The sequence below is a fragment of the Arachis stenosperma genome, chromosome 1, assembly GCF_014773155.1.
Source record: "Arachis stenosperma cultivar V10309 chromosome 1, arast.V10309.gnm1.PFL2, whole genome shotgun sequence".
NCBI classification, from domain to species: domain Eukaryota; kingdom Viridiplantae; phylum Streptophyta; class Magnoliopsida; order Fabales; family Fabaceae; genus Arachis; species Arachis stenosperma.
The window spans coordinates 76,100,026-76,119,645 of record NC_080377.1 but is presented as its reverse complement, the minus strand read 5'-3'; the positions used below and the strand labels follow the sequence as shown (position 1 = coordinate 76,119,645).

The window sequence follows — 19,620 nt, the reverse complement described above, 5'->3', positions numbered from 1 at the left end:
ATAAGCTCTTGCGATGATCAGTTGAAACCTCGGTCCAATAAGATTAGACATGGCTTCTCAGCCAGCCAGATTTCAACAGGTCATCATGAAACTCTAGAACTCATTCTTAAGAATTCTGAAAAATACCTAATCTAAGCAACAAGATGAACCGTCAGTTGTCCATACACGAAACAATCCCCGGCAACGGCGCCAAAAACTTGGTGCGCAAAATTGTGAACAATACTTTTCACAACTCTCATAATCCCCGGTAATGAACCCCAAAAAAAAACTTGGTGTTCAATACCATGGCATAAACACAACTTCGCACAACTAACCAGCAAGTGCACTGGGTCGTCCAAGTAATAAACCTTACGCGAGTAAGGCTTGATCCCACGGAGATTGTTGGTATGAAGCAAGCTATGGTCATCTTGTAAATCTTAGTCAGGCAAACTCAAATGGATATGGTGATATACGAATAAAACATAAAGATAAAGATAGAGATACTTATGTAATTCATTGGTGGGAATTCCAAATAAGCGCATGAAGATGCTGTGTCCCTTCCGTCTCTCTGCTTTCCTACTGTCTTCATCCAATCCTTCTTACTCCTTTCCATGGCAAGCTTATGCAAGGGTTTCACCGTTGTCAGTGGCTACCTCCCATCCTCTCAGTGGAAATGTTCAACGCACCCTATCACGGCACGGCTATCCATCTGTCGGTTCTCAATCAGGCCGGAATAGAATCCAGTGATTCTTTTGCGTTTGTCACTAACGCCCCGCCTTCAGGAGTTTGAAGCACGTCACAGTCATTCAATCATTGAATCCTACTCAGAATACCACAGACAAGGTTAGACCTTCCGGATTCTCTTGAATGCCGCCATCAGTTCTAGCCTATACCACGAAGACTCTGATCTCACGAAATGGCTGGCTCGGTTGTCAGGCGAGCGCTCGGTTGTCAGGCGATCAACCATGCATCGTGTATCAGAAATCCAAGAGATATTTACCCAATCTAAGGTAGAACGGAGGTGGTTGTCAGGCACACGTTCATAGGTGAGAATGATGATGAGTGTCACGGATCATCACATCATCAAACTCCACGTTGAAAATACATAAGAACAGAGTCTAGGCATGGCGAATGGCCGAGCCTCTCAATGATCTAAGATAGCCTCAGAACAAAGATAGCTACCAAGATCCCTCAAATACAATAGTAAAAGGTCCTACTTATAGAGAACTAGTAGCCTAAGGTTTACAGAGATGAGTAAATGACATAAAAATCTACTTCCGGGCCCACTTGGTGTGTGCTTGGGCTGAGCAATGAAGCATTTTCGTGTAGAGACTCTTCTTGGAGTTAAACGCCAGCTTTTGTGCCAGTTTGGGCGTTTAACTCCCATTTTGGTGCCAGTTCCGGCGTTTAACGCTCGAAATTCTGAAGGTGACTTTGAACGCCGGTTTGGGCCATCAAATCTTGGGCAAAGTATGGACTATCATATATTTCTGGAAAGCCCAGGATGTCTACTTTCCAACGCCGTTGAGAGCGCGCCAATTGGGCTTCTGTAGCTCCAGAAAATCCACTTCGAGTGCAGGGAGGTTAGAATCCAACAGCATCTGCAGTCCCTTTCAGTCTCTGAATCAGATTTTTGCTCAGGTCCCTCAATTTCAGCCAGAAAATACCTGAAATCACAGAAAAATACACAAACTCATAGTAAAGTCCAGAAAAGTGAATTTTAACTAAAAACTAATAAAAATATACTAAAAACTAAACCAAATATACTAAAAACATACTAAAAACAATGCCAAAAAGCGTACAAATTATCCGCTCATCAAGCTCCTCTAGCTTAGCAAACATAGTCTCTGATCTATCTAAGGCCACTTTAAGTTTCATGAATGAAACACGGTCCTCCATTAGAAACTTGGAGGCACAAGTGGGTCAGCTGAGTAAGAAAATCACTAAAACTCCTCCTAGTACTCTCCCAAGCAATACAGAAGAGAATCCAAAGAGAGAGTGCAAGGCCATTGATATAATCAAAATGGCCGAATCCAAAGCGGAAGGGGAGGACATGAATCCCAATGAGGAAGACCTCCTGGGATGTCTTCTGAACAAAAAGAAGTTCCAAACTGAGGAACCTAAGGAATCTGAGGCTCACCTAGAGACCATAGAGATTCCATTAAACTTCCTTCTGCCATTCATGAGCTCTGAGAACTATTCTTCCTCTGAAGAGGATGAAGATGTAACTGAAGACCAAGTTGCTCAATATCTTGGAGCCATCATGAAGCTGAATGCCAAGTTGTTTGGTAATGAGACTTGGGAAGGTGAATCTCCCTTGCTCATTAGTGAACTAGATACATGGGTTCAGCACACTCTATCTCAAAAGAAACAAGATCCTGGTAAATTCTTAATATCCTATACCATAGGCACCATAACCTTTGAGAAGGCTCTATGTGACCTCGGGTCAGGTATAAATCTTATGCCACTCTCTGTAATGGAGAAACTGTAGATCTTTGAGGTACAAGCTGCTAGAATCTCATTAGAGATGGCAGACAAGTCAATAAAACAAGCTTATGGATTGGTAGAGGACGTGTTGGTAAAGGTTAAAGGAATTTACATCCCTGCTGATTTCATAGACATTGGGAAGGATGAGAATGAATCCATCATTCTTGGAAGACCCTTCCTAGCCACAGTAGGAGCTGTGATTGATGTTGACAGAGGAGAGCTAGTCCTTCAATTGAATGGGGACTACCTTGTGTTTAAAGCTCAAGGATCTTCCTCTGCAACCATGAAAAAGAGGCACGATAAGTTTCTCTCAATACAGAGTCAAACAAAGCCCCCACAATCAAACTCTAAGTTTGGTGTTGGGAGGCCACAACCAAACTCTAAGTTTGGTGTTGAACCCCCACATTCAAACTCTAAGTTTAGTGTTGGGAGGTCCCAACAATGCTCTGAACATCTGTGAAGCTCCATGAGATCTCACTATCAAGCTATTGACATTAAAGAAGCGCTTATTGGGAGGCAACCCAATTTTTATTTATCTATATTTCTATTGTTCTTTTATGTTTTATTAGGTTTATGATCATGTGGAGTCATAAAATAATTGAAAAATTTAAAAACAGAATCAAAAACAGCAGAAGAAATAGCACACCCTGGAGGAAAAGCTTACTGGCGTTTAAACGCCAATAAGGAGCATCTGGCTGGCGTTTAACGCCAGAACAGAGCATGAAGTTTCTGTTGAACGCCAGAAACAAGCAGCAGTCTGGCATTTAAATGACAGGATTGCACCCTGAGGAAAGCTGGCGTTTAACGCCAGAAACAAGCATAGAGTTGGCGTTTAATGCCAAAAATAAGCATCAGTCTGGCGTTAAATGCCATGATTGCATACAGAGGGCATTTTACACGCCTAAAGGGTGCAGGGATGAGAAATCCTTGACACCTCAGGATCTGTGGACCCCACAGGATTACCTCAGGATCTGTGGACCCCACAGGATCCCCACCTACCTTCTCCCTCTCTCTCACACCTTTTCATAACACTCTTCCTAAAACATCATTCACCAATCACCTCAATCACCCTTCCCCATCACCTCTCACCACTTACATCCATCCTCTCTTCCCCATAAACCCCACCTACCTTCACAATTCAAAATCTCTTTCCCACCCAAACCCACCCTACATGACCGAACCATAAACCCCTCTCCCTCTACTATATAAATCCCTCCATCCTTCTTCATTTTCACATAACACCACCCTCTCTTCTCCCCCTTGGCCGAAACCTACACCACTCTCCCTCTCCTCCATCTTTTCTTCTTCTTCATCTATTCTTTCTTCTTTTGCTCGAGGACGAGCAACATTCTAAGTTTAGTGTGGTAAAAGCATAGCTTTTTTTTGTTTTTCCATAACCATTGATGGCACCTAAGGCCAGAGAAACCTCTAGAAAGAGGAAAGGGAAGACAAAAGCTTTCACCTCTGAGTCATGGGAGATGGAGAGATTCATCTCAAAAGCCCATCAAGACCACTTCTATGAAGTTGTGGCCAAGAAGAAGGTGATCCCTGAGGTCCCTTTGATGCTCAAAAAAATGAGTATCTAGAGATTCGACATGAGATCCAAAGAAGGGTTTGGAAGTTCTTACCAACCCCATTCAACAAGTCAGAATATTAATGGTTCAAGAGTTCTATGCCGATGCATAGATCACTAGGAACCATAATCAAAGTATGAACCCGAATCCAAAGAATTATCTTACAATGGTTTGGGGGAAATGCTAAGATTTCAGTCCGAAAAATGTAAGGTTGGCATTCAACTTGCCTATGATGCAAGAAGACGCATGCCCCTACACTAGAAGGGTCAACTTTGATCAAAGGTTGGACCAAGTCCTCATGGATATATATGTGGAAGGAGCTCAATGGAAAAGATACTCAAAAGGCAAGCCGGTTCAATTGAGAAGACTGGACCTTAAGCCTGTGGCTAGAGGATGGTTGGAGTTCATCCAACGCTCCATCATCCCCACTAGCAACCGATCCGAAGTAACTGTGGATCAGGCCATTATGATCCATAGCATCATGATTGGAGAGGAAGTAGAAGTTCATGAAGTCATCTCTCTAGAACTCTACAAAGTAGCCGAAAAGCCCTTCACCTTGGCAAGGCTAGCTTTTCCTCATCTCATTTGCCATCTATGCTACTTAGCTGGAGTTGTCATAGAAGGAGACATCCTCATTGAAGAGGACAAGCCCATCACTAAGAAGAGGATGGAGCAAACAAGAGAGCCCATTCATAGATCTCAGGAGACGCATGAGGAAGCTCATCATCAAGAAATCCCTGAGATGCCTCAAGGGATGCATTTTCCTCCAAACAACTATTGAGAACAACTCAACACTTCTCTAGAAGGATTGAGTCATAACATGACCCAATTAAGGGTGGAACACCAAGAACACTCCATCATTCTCAATGAGATTAGTGAAGATCAAAGAGCTATGAGGGAGGAGCAACAAAGGCAAGGAAGAGACATAGAGGAGCTCAAGAACACCATTGGTCCTTCAAGGAGAAGGCGCCACCATAACTAAGGTGGACTCATTTTTTAACTTCCTTGTTCATATCTCTCTATTTTTCGGTTTTTAAGCTTCATGTTTGTCTATGTTTGTGTCTTTATTACATGATCATTAGTGTCTAGTAACTATGTCTTAAGGCTATGAATAATTCCATGAATCCTTCACCTTTCTTAAATGAAAAATGTTTTTAATACAAAAGAACAAGAAGTACATGAGTTTCGAATTCATCCTTGAAATTAGTTTAATTATATTGATGTGGTGACAATACTTTTTGTTCTCTGAATGAATGCTTGAACAGTGCATATTTTTTATCTTGTTGTTTATGAATGTTAAAATTGTTGGTTCTTGAAAGAATGATGAATAAGAAAAATATTATTGAGAATCTGAAAAATCATAAAATTGATTCTTGAAGCAAGAAAAAGCAGTGAATAACAAAAGCTTGCGAGAGAAAAAAATGGCGAAAAAAATATAAAAGAAAAAGAAAAAGCAAGCAGAAAAAGCCAATAGCCCTTAAAACCAAAAGGCAAGGGTAAAAAAGATCCAAGGCTTTGAGCATCAATGGATAGGAGGGCCCAAGGAAATAAAATCCAGGCCTAAGCGGCTAAATCAAGCTGTCCCTAACCATGTGCTTGTGGCATGCAGGTCCAAGTGAAAAGCTTGAGACTGAGTGGTTAAAGTCGTGATCCAAAGCAAAAAGAGTGTGCTTAAGAGCTATGGACACCTCTAATTAGGGACTTTAGCAAAGCTGAGTCACAATCTGAAAAGGTTCACCCAGTCATGTGTCTGTGGAATTTATGTATCCGGTGGTAATACTGGAAAATAAAGTGCTTAGGGCCACTGCCAAGACTCATAAAAGTAGCTGTGTTCAAGAATCAACAAACTTAACTAGGAGAACCAATAACACTATCTGAACTCTGAGTTCCTATAGATGCCAATCATTCTAAACTTCAAAGGATAAAGTGAGATGCCAAAACTGTTCAAAAGCAAAAAGCTACTAGTCCCGCTCATCTAATTAGAACTAAGCTTCATTGATATTTTGGGATTTATAGTATATTCTCTTCTTTTTATCCTATTTGATTTTCAGTTGCTTGGGGACAAGCAATGGTGCATGAAATTGTGATCATCAATGGCGCCATCAACATGGTATGCTCAATTGCAATCTCAACTCTTTATCACAACTTCGAACAACTAACCAGCAAGTGCACTGGGTCGTCCAAGTAATAAACCTTACGTGAGTAAGGGTCGATCCCACGGAGATTGTTGGTATGAAGCAAGCTATGATCACCTTGTAAATATCAGTCAGGCGAATTCAAATGGTTATGGATGATTTATGAATAAAGCATAAAATAAAGATAGAGATACTTATGTAATTCATTGGTGAGAATTTCAGATAAGCGTATGGAGATGCTTTGTCCCTTCCGTCTCTCTGCTTTCCTACTGTCTTCATCTAATCCTTCTTACTCCTTTCCATGGCAAGCTGTATGTTGGGCATCACCGTTGTCAATGGCTACAGTCCTGTCCTCTCAGTGAAAATGTTCAACGCGCTCTGTCACAGCACGGCTATTCAGCTATCGATTCTCGATCATGTCGGAATAGAATCCAGTGATTCTTTTGCGTCTGTCACTAACGGCCCACAATCGCGAGTTTGAAGCTCGTCACAGTCAGTCAATCCTTGAATCCTACTCAGAATACCACAGACAAGGTTTATACCTTTCGGATTCTCTTGAATGCCGCCATCAATTCTAGCTTATACCACGAAGATTCTGATTAAGGAATCCAAGAGATATCCACTCAATCTAAGGTAGAACGGAGGTGGTTGTCAGGCACACGTTCATAGGTGAGAATGATGATGAGTGTCACGAATCATCACATTCATCAAGTTGAGGAACAAGTGATATCTTAGAACAAGAACAAGCTGAATTGAATAGAAGAACAATAGTAATTGCATTAATACTCGAGGTACAGCAGAGCTCCACACCTTAATCTATGGTGTGTAGAAACTCCACCGTTGAAAATACATAAGAACAAGGTCTAGGCATGGCCGAATGGCCAGCCTCCCAATGATCTAAGAACTAGACGTCCAAAGATGATCCTAAGATCTAAAGTGATCAAAAGATCCAAAAGATCCAAAGATTAAAATACAATAGCAAAAGGTCCTATTTGTAGAGAATTAGTAGCTTAGGGTTTACAAAAAATGAGTAAATGACATAAAAATCTACTTTTGGGCCCACTTGATGTGTGCTTGGACTGAGCATTGAAGCTTTCATGTGTAGATACTTTCCTTGGAGTTAAACACCAGCTTTTGTGCCAGTTTGGGCGTTTAACTCCCATTCTTGTGCCAGTTCTGGCGTTAAACGCCAAAATTCTTGATCTGACTTGAAATGCCTGTTTGGGCCATCAAATCTCGGGCAAAGTATGGACTATTAAACATTGTTGGAAAGCCCAAGATGTCTACTTTCCAACAAAATTGAGAGCGCGCCAATTAGGCTTCTGTAGCTCCAGAAAATCCACTTCAAGTGCAGGGCGGTCAGAATCCAATAGCATCTGCAGTCCTTTTCAGCCTCTGAATCATATTTTTGCTCAGGTCCCTCAATTTCAGCCAGAAAATACCTGAAATCACAGAAAAACACACAAACTCATAGTAAAGTCCAGAAAAGTGAATTTTAACTAAAAACTAATAAAAATATAATAAAAACTAACTAAAACATATTAAAAACATACTAAAAACAATGCCAAAAAGCGTATAAATTATCCGCTCATCACAATACCAAACTTAAATTGTTGCTTGTCCCCAAGCAACTGAAAATCTAATAAGATAAAAAGAAGAGAATATGCAATGAATTCCAAAAACATCTATGAAGATCAGTATTAATTAGATGAGCGGGGCTTTTAGCTTTTTGTCTCTGAACAGTTTTGGCATCTCACTCTATCCTTTGAAATTCAGAATGATTGGCTTCTATAGGAACTCAGAATCCAGATAATGTTATTGATTCTCCTAGTTAAGTATGATGATTCTTGAACACAGCTACTTTATGAGTCTTGGCCGTGGCCCAAAGCACTCTGTCTTCCAGTATTACCACCGGATACATACATGCCACAGACACATAATTGGGTGAACCTTTTCAGATTGTGACTCAGCTTTGCTAGAGTCCCCAATTAGAGGTGTCCAGGGTTCTTAAGCACACTCTTTTTGCCTTGGATCACGACTTTATTTTTTTTCTTTTTCTTTTTCCTTCCTTTTTTTTCTTTTTTTTTTTTGTATTCACTGCTTTTTCTTGCTTCAAAAATCATTTTTATGATTTTTCAGATCCTCAGTAACATGTCTCCTTTTTCATCATTCTTTCAAGAGCCAACATTCATGAACAACAGATTCAAAAGATATATGCACTGTTCAAGCATACATTCAGAAACCAAAAGTATTGCCACCACATCAAAATAACTAATCTGTTATAAAATTCAAAATTCATGCAATTCTTCTCTTTTTCAATTAAGAACATTTTTCATTTAAGAAAGGTGATGGATTCATAGGACATTCATAACCTTAAGGCATAGACACTAAGACACTAATGATCATGTAATAAGACACAAACATAGATAAACATAAGCATGAAAATTTGAAAAACAGGAGAATAAAGAACAAGGAAATTAAAGAACGGGTCCACCTTAGTGATGGCGGCTTGTTCTTCCTCTTGAAGATCTTATGGAGTGCTTGAGCTCCTCAATGTCTCTTCCTTGCCTTTGTTGCTCCTTTCTCATGATTCTTTGATCTTCTCTAATTTCATGGAGGAGGATGGAATGTTCTTGGTGCTCCACCCTTAGTTGTCCCATGTTGGAACTCAATTCTCCTAGGGAGGTGTTGATTTGCTCCCAATATTTTTGTGGAGGAAAGTACATCCCTTGAGGCATCTCAAGGATTTCATGATGAGGAATTTCCTCATGCTCATGTCTATGAGTGGGATCTCCTGTTTGCATTGAGCTCCTTCCACACAGATATCCATGAGGACTTGGTCCAACCTTTGATTAAAGTTGACCTTTTTTGAGTTTGAAAAGGGACCTCAGGGATCACCTTCTTCTTGGCCACAACTTCATAGAAGTGGTCTTGATGCACCCTTGAGATGAATCTCTCCATCTCCCATGACTCGGAGGTGGAGGCTTTTGCCTTCCCTTTCCCCTTTCTAGAGGTTTCTCTGGCCTTAGGTGCCATAAATGGTTATGGAAAAACAAAAAGCAATGCTTTTACCACACCAAACTTAGAAGGTTTGCTCGTCCTCGAGAAAAAGAAGAAAGAAGAGAGTAGAAGAAGAAGAAATAAAGGAGATGGAGGGGGCTTTGTGTTTCGGCCAAGTGGGAGAAGTAGTGTTTAGGTTGTCTGAAAATGAAGGAGTGAAGATGGGTTTATATAGGAGTGGAGAGGGGGTGTATGGTTCGGCCATGTATGGGTGGGTTTGGGAGGGAAAGTGGTTTGAATTTGAATGGTGAGGTAGGTGGGGTTTTATGAAGGATGGATGTGAGTGGTGAAGAGAATGGTAGGATTTGATAGGTGAGGGGTTTTTGGGGAAGAGGTGTTGAGGTGATTGGTGAATGGAGAAGAAGAAGAGAGAGAGTGGTGGGGTAGGTGGGGATCCTGTGGGGTCCACAGATCCTGAGGTGTCAAGGATAATTCATCCCTGCACTAAGTGGTGAGCAAAAATGCTCTTTCTGCCCATCCTGGCGTTAAACGCCGGGCTGGTACCCATTTCTGGTGTTTAACGCTAGTCTGGTGCCCCTTTCTGGCGTTAAACGCCCAGAATGGTGCCAGACTGGGCATTAAACTCCCATTTGTTGCCCTTACTGGCGTTTAAACACCAGCAAGGTTTTCCTCCAGGGTGTGCTGTTTTTCTTTCTGTTTTTCATTCTGTTTTTACTTTTTCAATTGATTTTGTGACTTCCAATGATCATCAACCTATAGAAAACATAAAATAACAAAGGAAAATAGATAAATATAACATTGGGTTGCCTCCCAACAAGCGCTTCTTTAATGTCAGTAGCTTGACAGTGGGCTCTCATGGAGCCTCACAGATACTCAGAGCAATGTTGGAACCTCCCAACACCAAACTTAGAGTTTGAATGTGGGGGTTCAACACCAAACTTAGAAGTTGGTTGTGGCCTCCCAACACCAAACTTAGAGTTTGACTGTGGGGGCTCTGTTTGACTCTATTTTGAGAGAAGCTCTTCATGCTTCCTCTCCATAGTAATAGATGGATATCCTTGAGCCTTAAACACAAAGGATTCTTCATTCACTTGAATGATCAACTCTCCTCTGTCAACATCAATCACAGCCTTTGCTGTGGCTAGGAAGGGTCTGCCAAGGATGATGGATTCATCCATGCACTTCCCAGTCTCTAGGACTATAAAATCAGCAGGGATATAATGGTCTTCAACCTTTACCAGAACATCCTCTACAAGTCCATAAGCTTGTTTTCTTGAATTGTCTGCCATCTCTAGTGAGATTCTTGCAGCTTGTACCTCAAAGATCCCTAGCTTCTCCATTACAGAGAGAGGCATGAGGTTTATGCTTGACCCAAGGTCACACAGAGCCTTCTCAAAGGTCATGGTGCCTATGGCATAAGGTATTGAGAACTTCCCAGGGTCCTGTCTCTTTTGAGGAAATCTCTGCCCAGTCAAGTCATCCAATTCTTTGGTGAGCAAAGGGGGTTCATCCTCCCAAGTCTCATTACCAAATAACTTGTCATTTAGCTTCATGATTGCTCCAAGGTATTTAGCAACTTGCTCTTCAGTGACATCTTCATCCTCTTCAGAAGAAGAATACTCATCAGAGCTCATGAATGGCAGAAGTAAATCCAATGGAATCTTTATGGTCTCATTATGAGCCTCAGATTCCCATGGTTCCTCATTAGGGAACTCATTGGAGGCCAGTGGACGTCCATTGAGGTCTTCCTCAGTGGCGATCACTGCCTCTTCCTCCTCTCCAAGTTCGGCCATGTGGGTCATGTTAATGGCCTTACATTCTCCTTTTGGATTCTTTTCTGTATTGCTTGGAAGAGTACTAGGAGGGAGTTCAGTAATTTTCTTGCTCAGCTGTCCCACTTGTGCCTCCAAATTCCTAATGGAGGACCTTGTTTCAGTCATGAAACTTTGAGTGGTTTTGATTAGATCAGAGACCATGGTTGCTAAGTAAGAGTGGCTCTGCTTAGAATTCTCTGTCTGTTGCTGAGAAGATGATGGAAAAGGCTTGCCATTGCTAAACCTGTTTCTTCCACCATTATTGTTGTTGAAACCTTGTTGAGGTCTCTGTTGATCCTTCCATGAGAGATTTGGATGATTTCTCCATGAAGGATTATAGGTGTTTCTATAGGGTTCTCCCATGTAATTCACCTCTTCCATTGAGGGATTCTCAGGATCATAAGCTTCTTCTTCAGATGAAGCGTCCTTAGTACTGCCTGGTGCAGCTTGCATTCTAGACAGACTTTGAGAGATCATATTGACTTGCTGAGTCAATATTTTATTCTGAGCCAGTATGGCATTCAGAGTATCAATCTCAATAACTCCTTTCTTCTGATTCGTCCCATTGTTCACAGGATTCCTTTCAGAAGTGTACATGAATTGGTTATTTGCAACCATTTCAATGAGTTCTTAAGCTTCTACAGGCATCTTCTTCAGATGAAGAGATCCTCCAGTAGAGCTGTCCAATGACATTTTGGATAGTTCAGACAGACCATCATAGAAAATACCTATGATGCTCCATTCAGAAAGCATGTCAGAAGGACACTTTCTGATAAATTGTTTGTATCTTTCCCAAGCTTCATAGAGGGATTCACCTTCCTTCTGTCTGAAGGTTTGGACTTCCACTCTAAGCTTACTCAATTTTTGAGGTGGAAAGAACTTTGCCAAGAAGGCATTGACTAGCTTTTCCCAAGAGTTCAGGCTTTCTTTAGGTTGTGAGTCCAACCATATCCTAGCTCTGTCTCTTACAGCAAAAGGGAATAGCATAAGTCTGTAGACCTCAGGGTCAACACCATTGGTCTTGACAGTGTCACAGATTTGCAAGAACTCAGCTACAGAGAGTTGTGCTTTAGCTTCTCTTAGCTTTCGCTTCAAGGTCCTTTCAGGTTCAGGGTCAGCCTCAACAAGAATGCTTTTGTCTTTGTTCCTGCTCATATGAAAGAGAAGAGAACAAGAAAATATGGAATCCTCTATGTCACAGTATAGAGATTCCTTGAGGTGTCAGAGGAAAAGAAAAATAGAAGGAAGAGGTAGAAGAATTCGAACTTATCAAGAGAGATGGAGTTCGAATTGTGCATTGAAGAGGAGTGTTAGTCCATAAATTGAAGGATGTGAAAAGAGGAGAAGAAATTTTCGAAAATAAATTAAAAAGATTTTAAAAACATTTTGAAAAATTGAAGAATGATTTTCAAAAAATATGATTGGGAAAGAAATTAAGTGATTTTTGAAAAAGATTTTGAAATTAGAAATCAAAAGATATGATTGAAAAATTAGTTTAAAAAAAATGTGATAAAAAGATATGAATGAAAAGTTATAGTTTTAAAAAAGATATGATTGAAAAACAATTTAAAAAGATTTGATTTTGAAAATTAATGACTTGGCTAACAAGAAATTTAAAAGATATGATTCAGACATTAAACCTTTCTCAATAGAAAAGGCAACATACTTGAAATGTTGAATCAAATTATTAATTATTAGCAAGTATTTTTGAAAATGGAAAGAAATTGATTTTGAAAATATATGATTTGAAAAAGATTTGATTTTGAAAAATTTTGAAAACTTGAAAAAAATTTGAATTAAAAACAAAATCTTCCCTCTTGTGCCATCCTGGCGTTAAACACCCAGAATGGTATACATTCTGACGTTTAACGCCCAAAACTCACCCCTTTTGGGCGTTAAACGCCCAGCCAGGCACCCTGGCTGGCGTTTAAACGCCAGTTTTCCTTCCTCACTAGGCGTTTTGAACACCCAACTTTTTCTGTGTAATTCCTCTGCTGTATGTTCTGAATCTTCAATTCTCTGTATTATTGACTTGAAAAGACACAAAGAAAATTTTTTTTGAATTTTTAATGATGAGGAATAACCAAAATGCAACTAAAATCAAATAAACAATGCATGCAAGACACCAAACTTAGAAGTTTGTATACTATTGACACTAACAAATTGAGAATGCATATGAGAAACAACAAAACACTCAAGACAAGAGAATTTAAAGATCAAAACAAGGAAATCATCAAGAACAACTTGAAGATCAATTAAGACACATGAATGAATTCGAAAAATGCAAGAAGAACAGAAATATGCAATTGACACCAAACTTAAAGTGAGACACTAGACTCAATAAGAAACATAAAATATTTTTGGTTTTTATGATTTCGTAATTTTTTTTGGATTTTTTCGAAAATCGAGTGCAAAAGAAAATAAGGATATCAAAATTCTTAATGAGAATTCCAAGAATCATGCAATGTTAGTCTAAAGCTTTAGTCTAAAGAAATTAGACATGGCTAGCCAAGCTTCAGCAGGACATTACATTCAAGAGCTAAATTGATGAGAATCAATCAGCTTTGGTGATGATAAGAACATCACCTTGAAACACTAGAATTCATTCGTAAGAACTCTGAAGAAAAATACCTAATCTAAGCAACAAGATGAACCGTCAGTTGTCCAAACTCAAACAATCCCCGGCAACGGCGCCAAAAACTTGGTGCACGGAATTGTGATCATCAATGGCGCCATCAACATGGTACGCTCAATTGCAATCTCAACTCTTTATCACAACTTTGCACAACTAACCAGCAAGTGCACTGGGTCGTCCAAGTAATAAACCTTACGCGAGTAAGGGTCGATCCCACGGAGATTGTTGGTATGAAGCAAGCTATGGTCACCTTGTAAATCTCAGTCAGGCGAATTCAAATGGTTATGGATGATTTATGAATAAAGCATAAAATAAAGATAGAGATACTTATGTAATTCATTGGTGAGAATTTCAGATAAGCATATGGAGATGCTTTGTCCCTTCCGTCTCTCTGCTTTCCTACTGTCTTCATCCAATCCTTCTTACTCCTTTCCATGGCAAGTTGTATGTTGGGCATCACCGTTGTCAATGGCTACAGTCCCGTCCTCTCAGTGAAAATGTTCAATGCGCTCTGTCACAGCACGGCTATTCAGCTATCGGTTCTCGATCATGTCGGAATAGAATCCGGTGATTCTTTTACGTCTGTCACTAACACCCCACAATCGCGAGTTTGAAGCTCGTCACAGTCATTCAATCCTTGAATCCTACTCAGAATACCACAGACAAGGTTTAGACCTTCCGGATTCTCTTGAAAGCTGCCATCAATTCTAGCTTATACCATGAAGATTCTGATTAAGGAATCCAAGAGATATCCACTCAATCTAAGGTTGAACAGAGGTGGTTGTCAGGCACACGTTCATAGGTGACAATGATGATGAGTGTCACGGATCATCACATTCATCAAGTTGAGGAACAAGTCATATCTTAGAACAAGAACAAGCTGAATTGAATAGAAGAACAATAGTAATTGTATTAATACTCGAGGTACAGCAGAGCTCCACACCTTAATCTATAGTGTGTAGAAACTCCACCGTTGAAAATACATAAGAACAAGGTCTAGGCATGGCCGAATGGCCAGCCTCCCAATGATCTAAGAACTAGACGTCCAAAGATGATCCTAAGATCTAAAGTGATCAAAAGATCCAAAAGATCCAAAGATTAAAATACAATAGCAAAAGGTCCTATTTGTAGAGAACTAGTAGCTTAGGGTTTACAAAAAATGAGTAAATGACATAAAAATCCACTTCCGGGCCCACTTGGTGTGTGCTTGGACTGAGCATTGAAGCTTTCATGTGTAGAGACTTTTCTTGGAGTTAAACGCCAGCTTTTGTGCCAGTTTGGGCGTTTAACTCCCATTCTTGTGCCAGTTCCGACGTTAAACGCCAGAATTCTTGAGCTGACTTGGAACGCCTGTTTGGGCCATCAAATCTCGGGCAAAGTATCGACTATTATGGATTGCTGGAAAGCCTAGGAGGTCTACTTTCTAACGCAATTGAGAACGCGTCAATTGGGCTTCTGTAGCTCTAGAAAATCCACTTTGAGTGCAGGGCGGTCAGAATCCAACAGCATCTGCAGTCCTTTTCAGCCTCTGAATCAGATTTTTGCTCAGGTCCCTCAATTTCAGCCAAAAAATACCTAAAATCACAGAGAAAAAACACACAAACTCATAGTAAAGTCCAGAAAAGTGAATTTTAACTAAAAACTAATAAAAATATAATAAAAACTAACTAAAACATACTAAAAACAATGCCAAAAAAGCGTATAAATTATCCGCTCATCAAGCAACAATTTAAGTTTAGTGTTGTGATGAGCGGATAATTTATAGGCTTTTGGCATTGTTTTTAGGTAGTTTTTAGTAGTATCTAGCTACTTTTAGGGATATTTTTATTAGTTTTTATGCAAAATTCACATTTCTGGACTTTACTATGAGTTTGTGTGTTTTTCTATGATTTCATGTATTTTCTGGCTGAAATTGAGGAACCTGAGCAAAAATCTGATTCAGGCTGAAAAAGGACTGCTGATGCTGTTGGATTCTGACCTCCCTGCACTCGAAATAGATTTTATGGAGCTACAAAACTCCAAATGGCACACTCTTAATTGCGTTGAAAAGTAGACATCCAGGGCTTTCCAGAAATATATAATAGTTCATACTTTGTTCGAGCTTAGATGACGCAAACTGGTGTTCAACGCCAATTTCATGCTGCATTCTAGAGTAAAATGCCAGAAACACGTCACAAACCAGAGTTAAACGCCAAAAACACGTTACAACTTGGCGTTTAACCCCAAGAGAAGCCTCTGCACATGTAAAGCTCAAGCTCATCCCAAGCACACACCAAAGTGGGCCCCGGAAGTAAATTTTTGCACTTAGACTTATTTTTGTAAATCCTAGTAGCTAGTCTAGTATAAATAGGACTTTCTACTATTGTATTTTCATCTTTGGATGTTTAGTCCTTAGACCAGAGTTTAGTTCTTAGACTTTGGGGGCTGGCCATTCGGCCATGCCTGGACCATCACTTATGTATTTTCAACGGTGGAGTTTTTACACACCATAGATTAAGGTGTGGAGCTCTGCTGTACCTCGAGAATTAATGCAATTACTATTGTTCTTCTATTCAATTCAAGCTTATTCTTATCCTAAGATATTTGCTGCACTTCAACCTGATGGATGTGATGATCCGTGACACTCATCATCATCCGTCCTTATGAATGCGTGCCTGACAACCACTTCCATTCTACAAGCGAGAGCTAGAGTGTGTATCTTTTGGATTTCTTAATCAGAATCTTCGTGGTATACGCTAGAATCCATTGGCAGCATTCTTGAGAATCCGGAAAGTCTAAACCTTGTCTGTGGTCTTCCGAGTAGGATTCAAGGATTGAATGACTGTGACGAGCTTTAAACTCGCGAGTGTTGGGCGTAGTGACAGACGCAAAAGGATCAATGGATCCTATTCCGACATGATCGAGAACCGACAGATGATTAGTCGTGCTGTGACAAAGCATTTGAACCATTTTCACTGAGAGGATGGGAAGTAGCCATTGACAACGGTGACACCCTACATACAGCTTGCCATAGAAAGGAGTAAGAATAATTGGATGAAAGCAGTAGGAAATCAGAGATTCAGAAGGAACAAAGCATCTCCATACACTTATCTGAAATTTCCACCAATAATTTACATAAGTATCTCTATCTCTATTTTATGCTTTATTTATCTTTATATTTGAAAATCATTATAACCATTTGAATCCACTTAACTGAGATTTACAAGATGACCATAGCTTGCTTCATACCAACAATCTCGGTGGGATCGACCCTTACTCACGTAAGGTATTACTTGGACGACCCAGTGCACTTGCTGGTTAGTTGTGCGAAGTTGTGACAAAGTGTGATTCACGTTTGAGAGCTCCAAGTCTATTGGCACCATTGTTGATGATCACAATTTTGTGCACCAGTTATCTTCTCTGAATAGTGTAGAGGCTACTGCTTTGATAGCCACAGCTAAATATAGGACGATCTCTTCTCCCGTTTCAAGCCAGGTAAGAATTGAAGGCTGAGACAAGAATTTTACAAATTTTTGGAAGAACTTGTTCATATTCCTTGGTCCATGTGCAGTCATACCTCTTTTGTAGTAAAACGAAGCTAAAGTTGCATGTCTACCATTTAATTGAACCTCCTTTCAAGCAGGCCGGGTTAGCTTTAATGCCCATTTTAAATGAGTACGAACCTCGAAAATCTTTTTGCTTCTACAGCGAAGCTGCATTTTGTAGGATTTAACCTCATCCTGTGCTACCTTATGGTCTAGAATGCTTCTGTCAAGTCGGATAATAAGTCATCTTCATTCTTTCCCGAAGAGGCTTTAATTGTACTATCTTCAGCAAGTCCTCTTGTGATAACGTGGACATGCCAATCCAGAGTTTTTATAGACTTCTAGTGATTTTTCTCTGTCTTTGCACTCCTACATTCTTTTATGGTCTAGCGTCATTATATCAATGTATCTGTCCAACTGGCTTTCTCTAGCCAGTCTTTTAATCACATTTTGCAAATCATAGTACTCATTAGTAGTGTGGTATTAGACTTGATGGTACTCACAGTAATTTGTACGACTTCCTTCATTATTGCTTTGGATTGGTAGAGAATGAGGTATCATTTCTGTGGCATATTGTTCTGTATATACTCACTAGAGAAATACATAATAGAATGTAGAAGTAATACATTCAAGGTTAGTCAAAAATCTTGTCTTCCTTTTATTTTTGATTTTTCTCGTTACCTCAGAACATCTGTCTTTTTCGGTAATGACTTTGATGTCTCCTTCATGAAAGTGACTACACCACAAGGAAAACTTACATTTATGTTGTCCCCAGTTTTACTGTACTTGTTTGGTTGTGCAATTATACTTTTGTATCAGTTGAGTTTCCTTCTAGTTGAACATTCTTTTTGTTAGTTGCATTGGCTTTCGAGTTGATTTTGGTTTGCTTTCTACAATGACCTTGGGACGGTGATTTCTTCTTCTTTGTTTTTTTGGAGGGCGTCCACCTTTAATGGAGTGCAAATAGCATCAAATTCTATAGCATGACCATTTTTTCTTCATTCTCTTGATTTTTTATTGATTGATACTAATGTTTTCGGAATTCACTACCCACATATAAAGTGAATCCGTTCTTTGGCAAGCGCACCAAATATCGTCAAGTAATAACCCACTATGAGTGGAATTGTATTCACAGAGATTAATTGGATTAAGCAAGCAATAGTTGATTAACTAGCCTAGTTAGACAAGCACCATTGGATGATAAGCAACAAGGAATTATAAATAACATGAAAATAAAGGAAAACAATAAAGTGCAAGAAAGTAAATGGCAAGGAAAGTAAAGTACAAGAAAGTAAAGTGCTAGAAATGTAAAGTGCAGTGACCACAAAGTAAATAAAAGAAAGAAAGATAAAATAAACATTGGGATCAAGAGATATTGCATTCTCCGGATTAATTGATTTCATCTCATCTTCAATCATGCAACCCATTGACCTCTTGGCAATCATGATTGATTGAGCCCCAATTCCTTGGTGACTCAATCTCTCAAATCTTGATCAATAGCCAATTCCTTGGTCTAATTGCTCATGAGAAGAGATGAAGCTTGTTCCCTGATTATACCACACATCCTCATAGGTCAAAGTAGAGGGAGGATTATATGTCACCATATCCAAACACCAAAACCCAGATCCTACTCAAGTGTGAGAAAGGATTTCAAGCATGGTTTTATGATTCCTCTTCCAAGGTTCACATAAAACCCAAATACATTCAATCTCTTTTCCAAGATAATTGAATGCTAACATGAAGAACAAAATCCCTTCTAGTAAATCAAAGAGAGATGAAGAGAAGAAGAAGAATAAAAACAATCAATCTATTGAAAAACAATAGAGCTCTCTTTCCCAATGGAAAGAGTTAGTAATTCATAACTAAATTATTTACAAAGTAAGAAAGAAAAGAAAGGAAGCTGATGATGAATAGAGAGGGTCCAAAGACTCCCCCAAATCCAGCATGCCTAATTCTATGAAACTAAGGCCTTTATATAGGCTCTTCCTAAATTACAAACTTAAATGAAATTAAAAGCAAATTACAATGAAATGAAAATAAACTATTCTAGATGCTTCTTATGACCTTGATTGGTTGACAATTGTGGCTTGAATGAGAGTTGGAATGGGCTTGGTTGAAGGTTGGAGGCTGCAGGGAGAAGTTGGCGTGTGGTTCTAAGTGCCACTCCCACTTGATTTTGCCCTTTGGAGTATGACCCACTTTGCAACGTTGAAAGTATGGAGTTGGTTGGGCCTCAAAATGAATGTCCACTATATAGTATTACATATTGTTGGAAATTCCTGAATGTTAGCTTTCCAACGCCTTTGAAATCAACTCATTTGGACCTTTGTAGCTCAAGTTATGCCCATTTGAAGGTGAAGAGGTCTGTCAGTCAGGTAGCCCAGCGTGCCACGCCCAAAACTGGCGTGCCATGCCTCAGTGATGCACCAAAATCTCCTCTCTGGTCATTAG

The 19,620-nt window shown here is 39.7% G+C and overlaps 1 non-coding gene across 1 annotated transcript; it reads left to right on the top strand.

Moving 5' to 3' along the window:
* Positions 1 to 11,757: 11,757 nt before the first annotated feature.
* On the top strand, positions 11,758 to 11,865 carry LOC130947779 (small nucleolar RNA R71). Its single transcript, XR_009072803.1, has one exon. It is a non-coding gene; the product is annotated as a small nucleolar RNA R71 (small nucleolar RNA).
* The last annotated feature ends 7,755 nt before the right edge of the window (positions 11,866 to 19,620 follow it).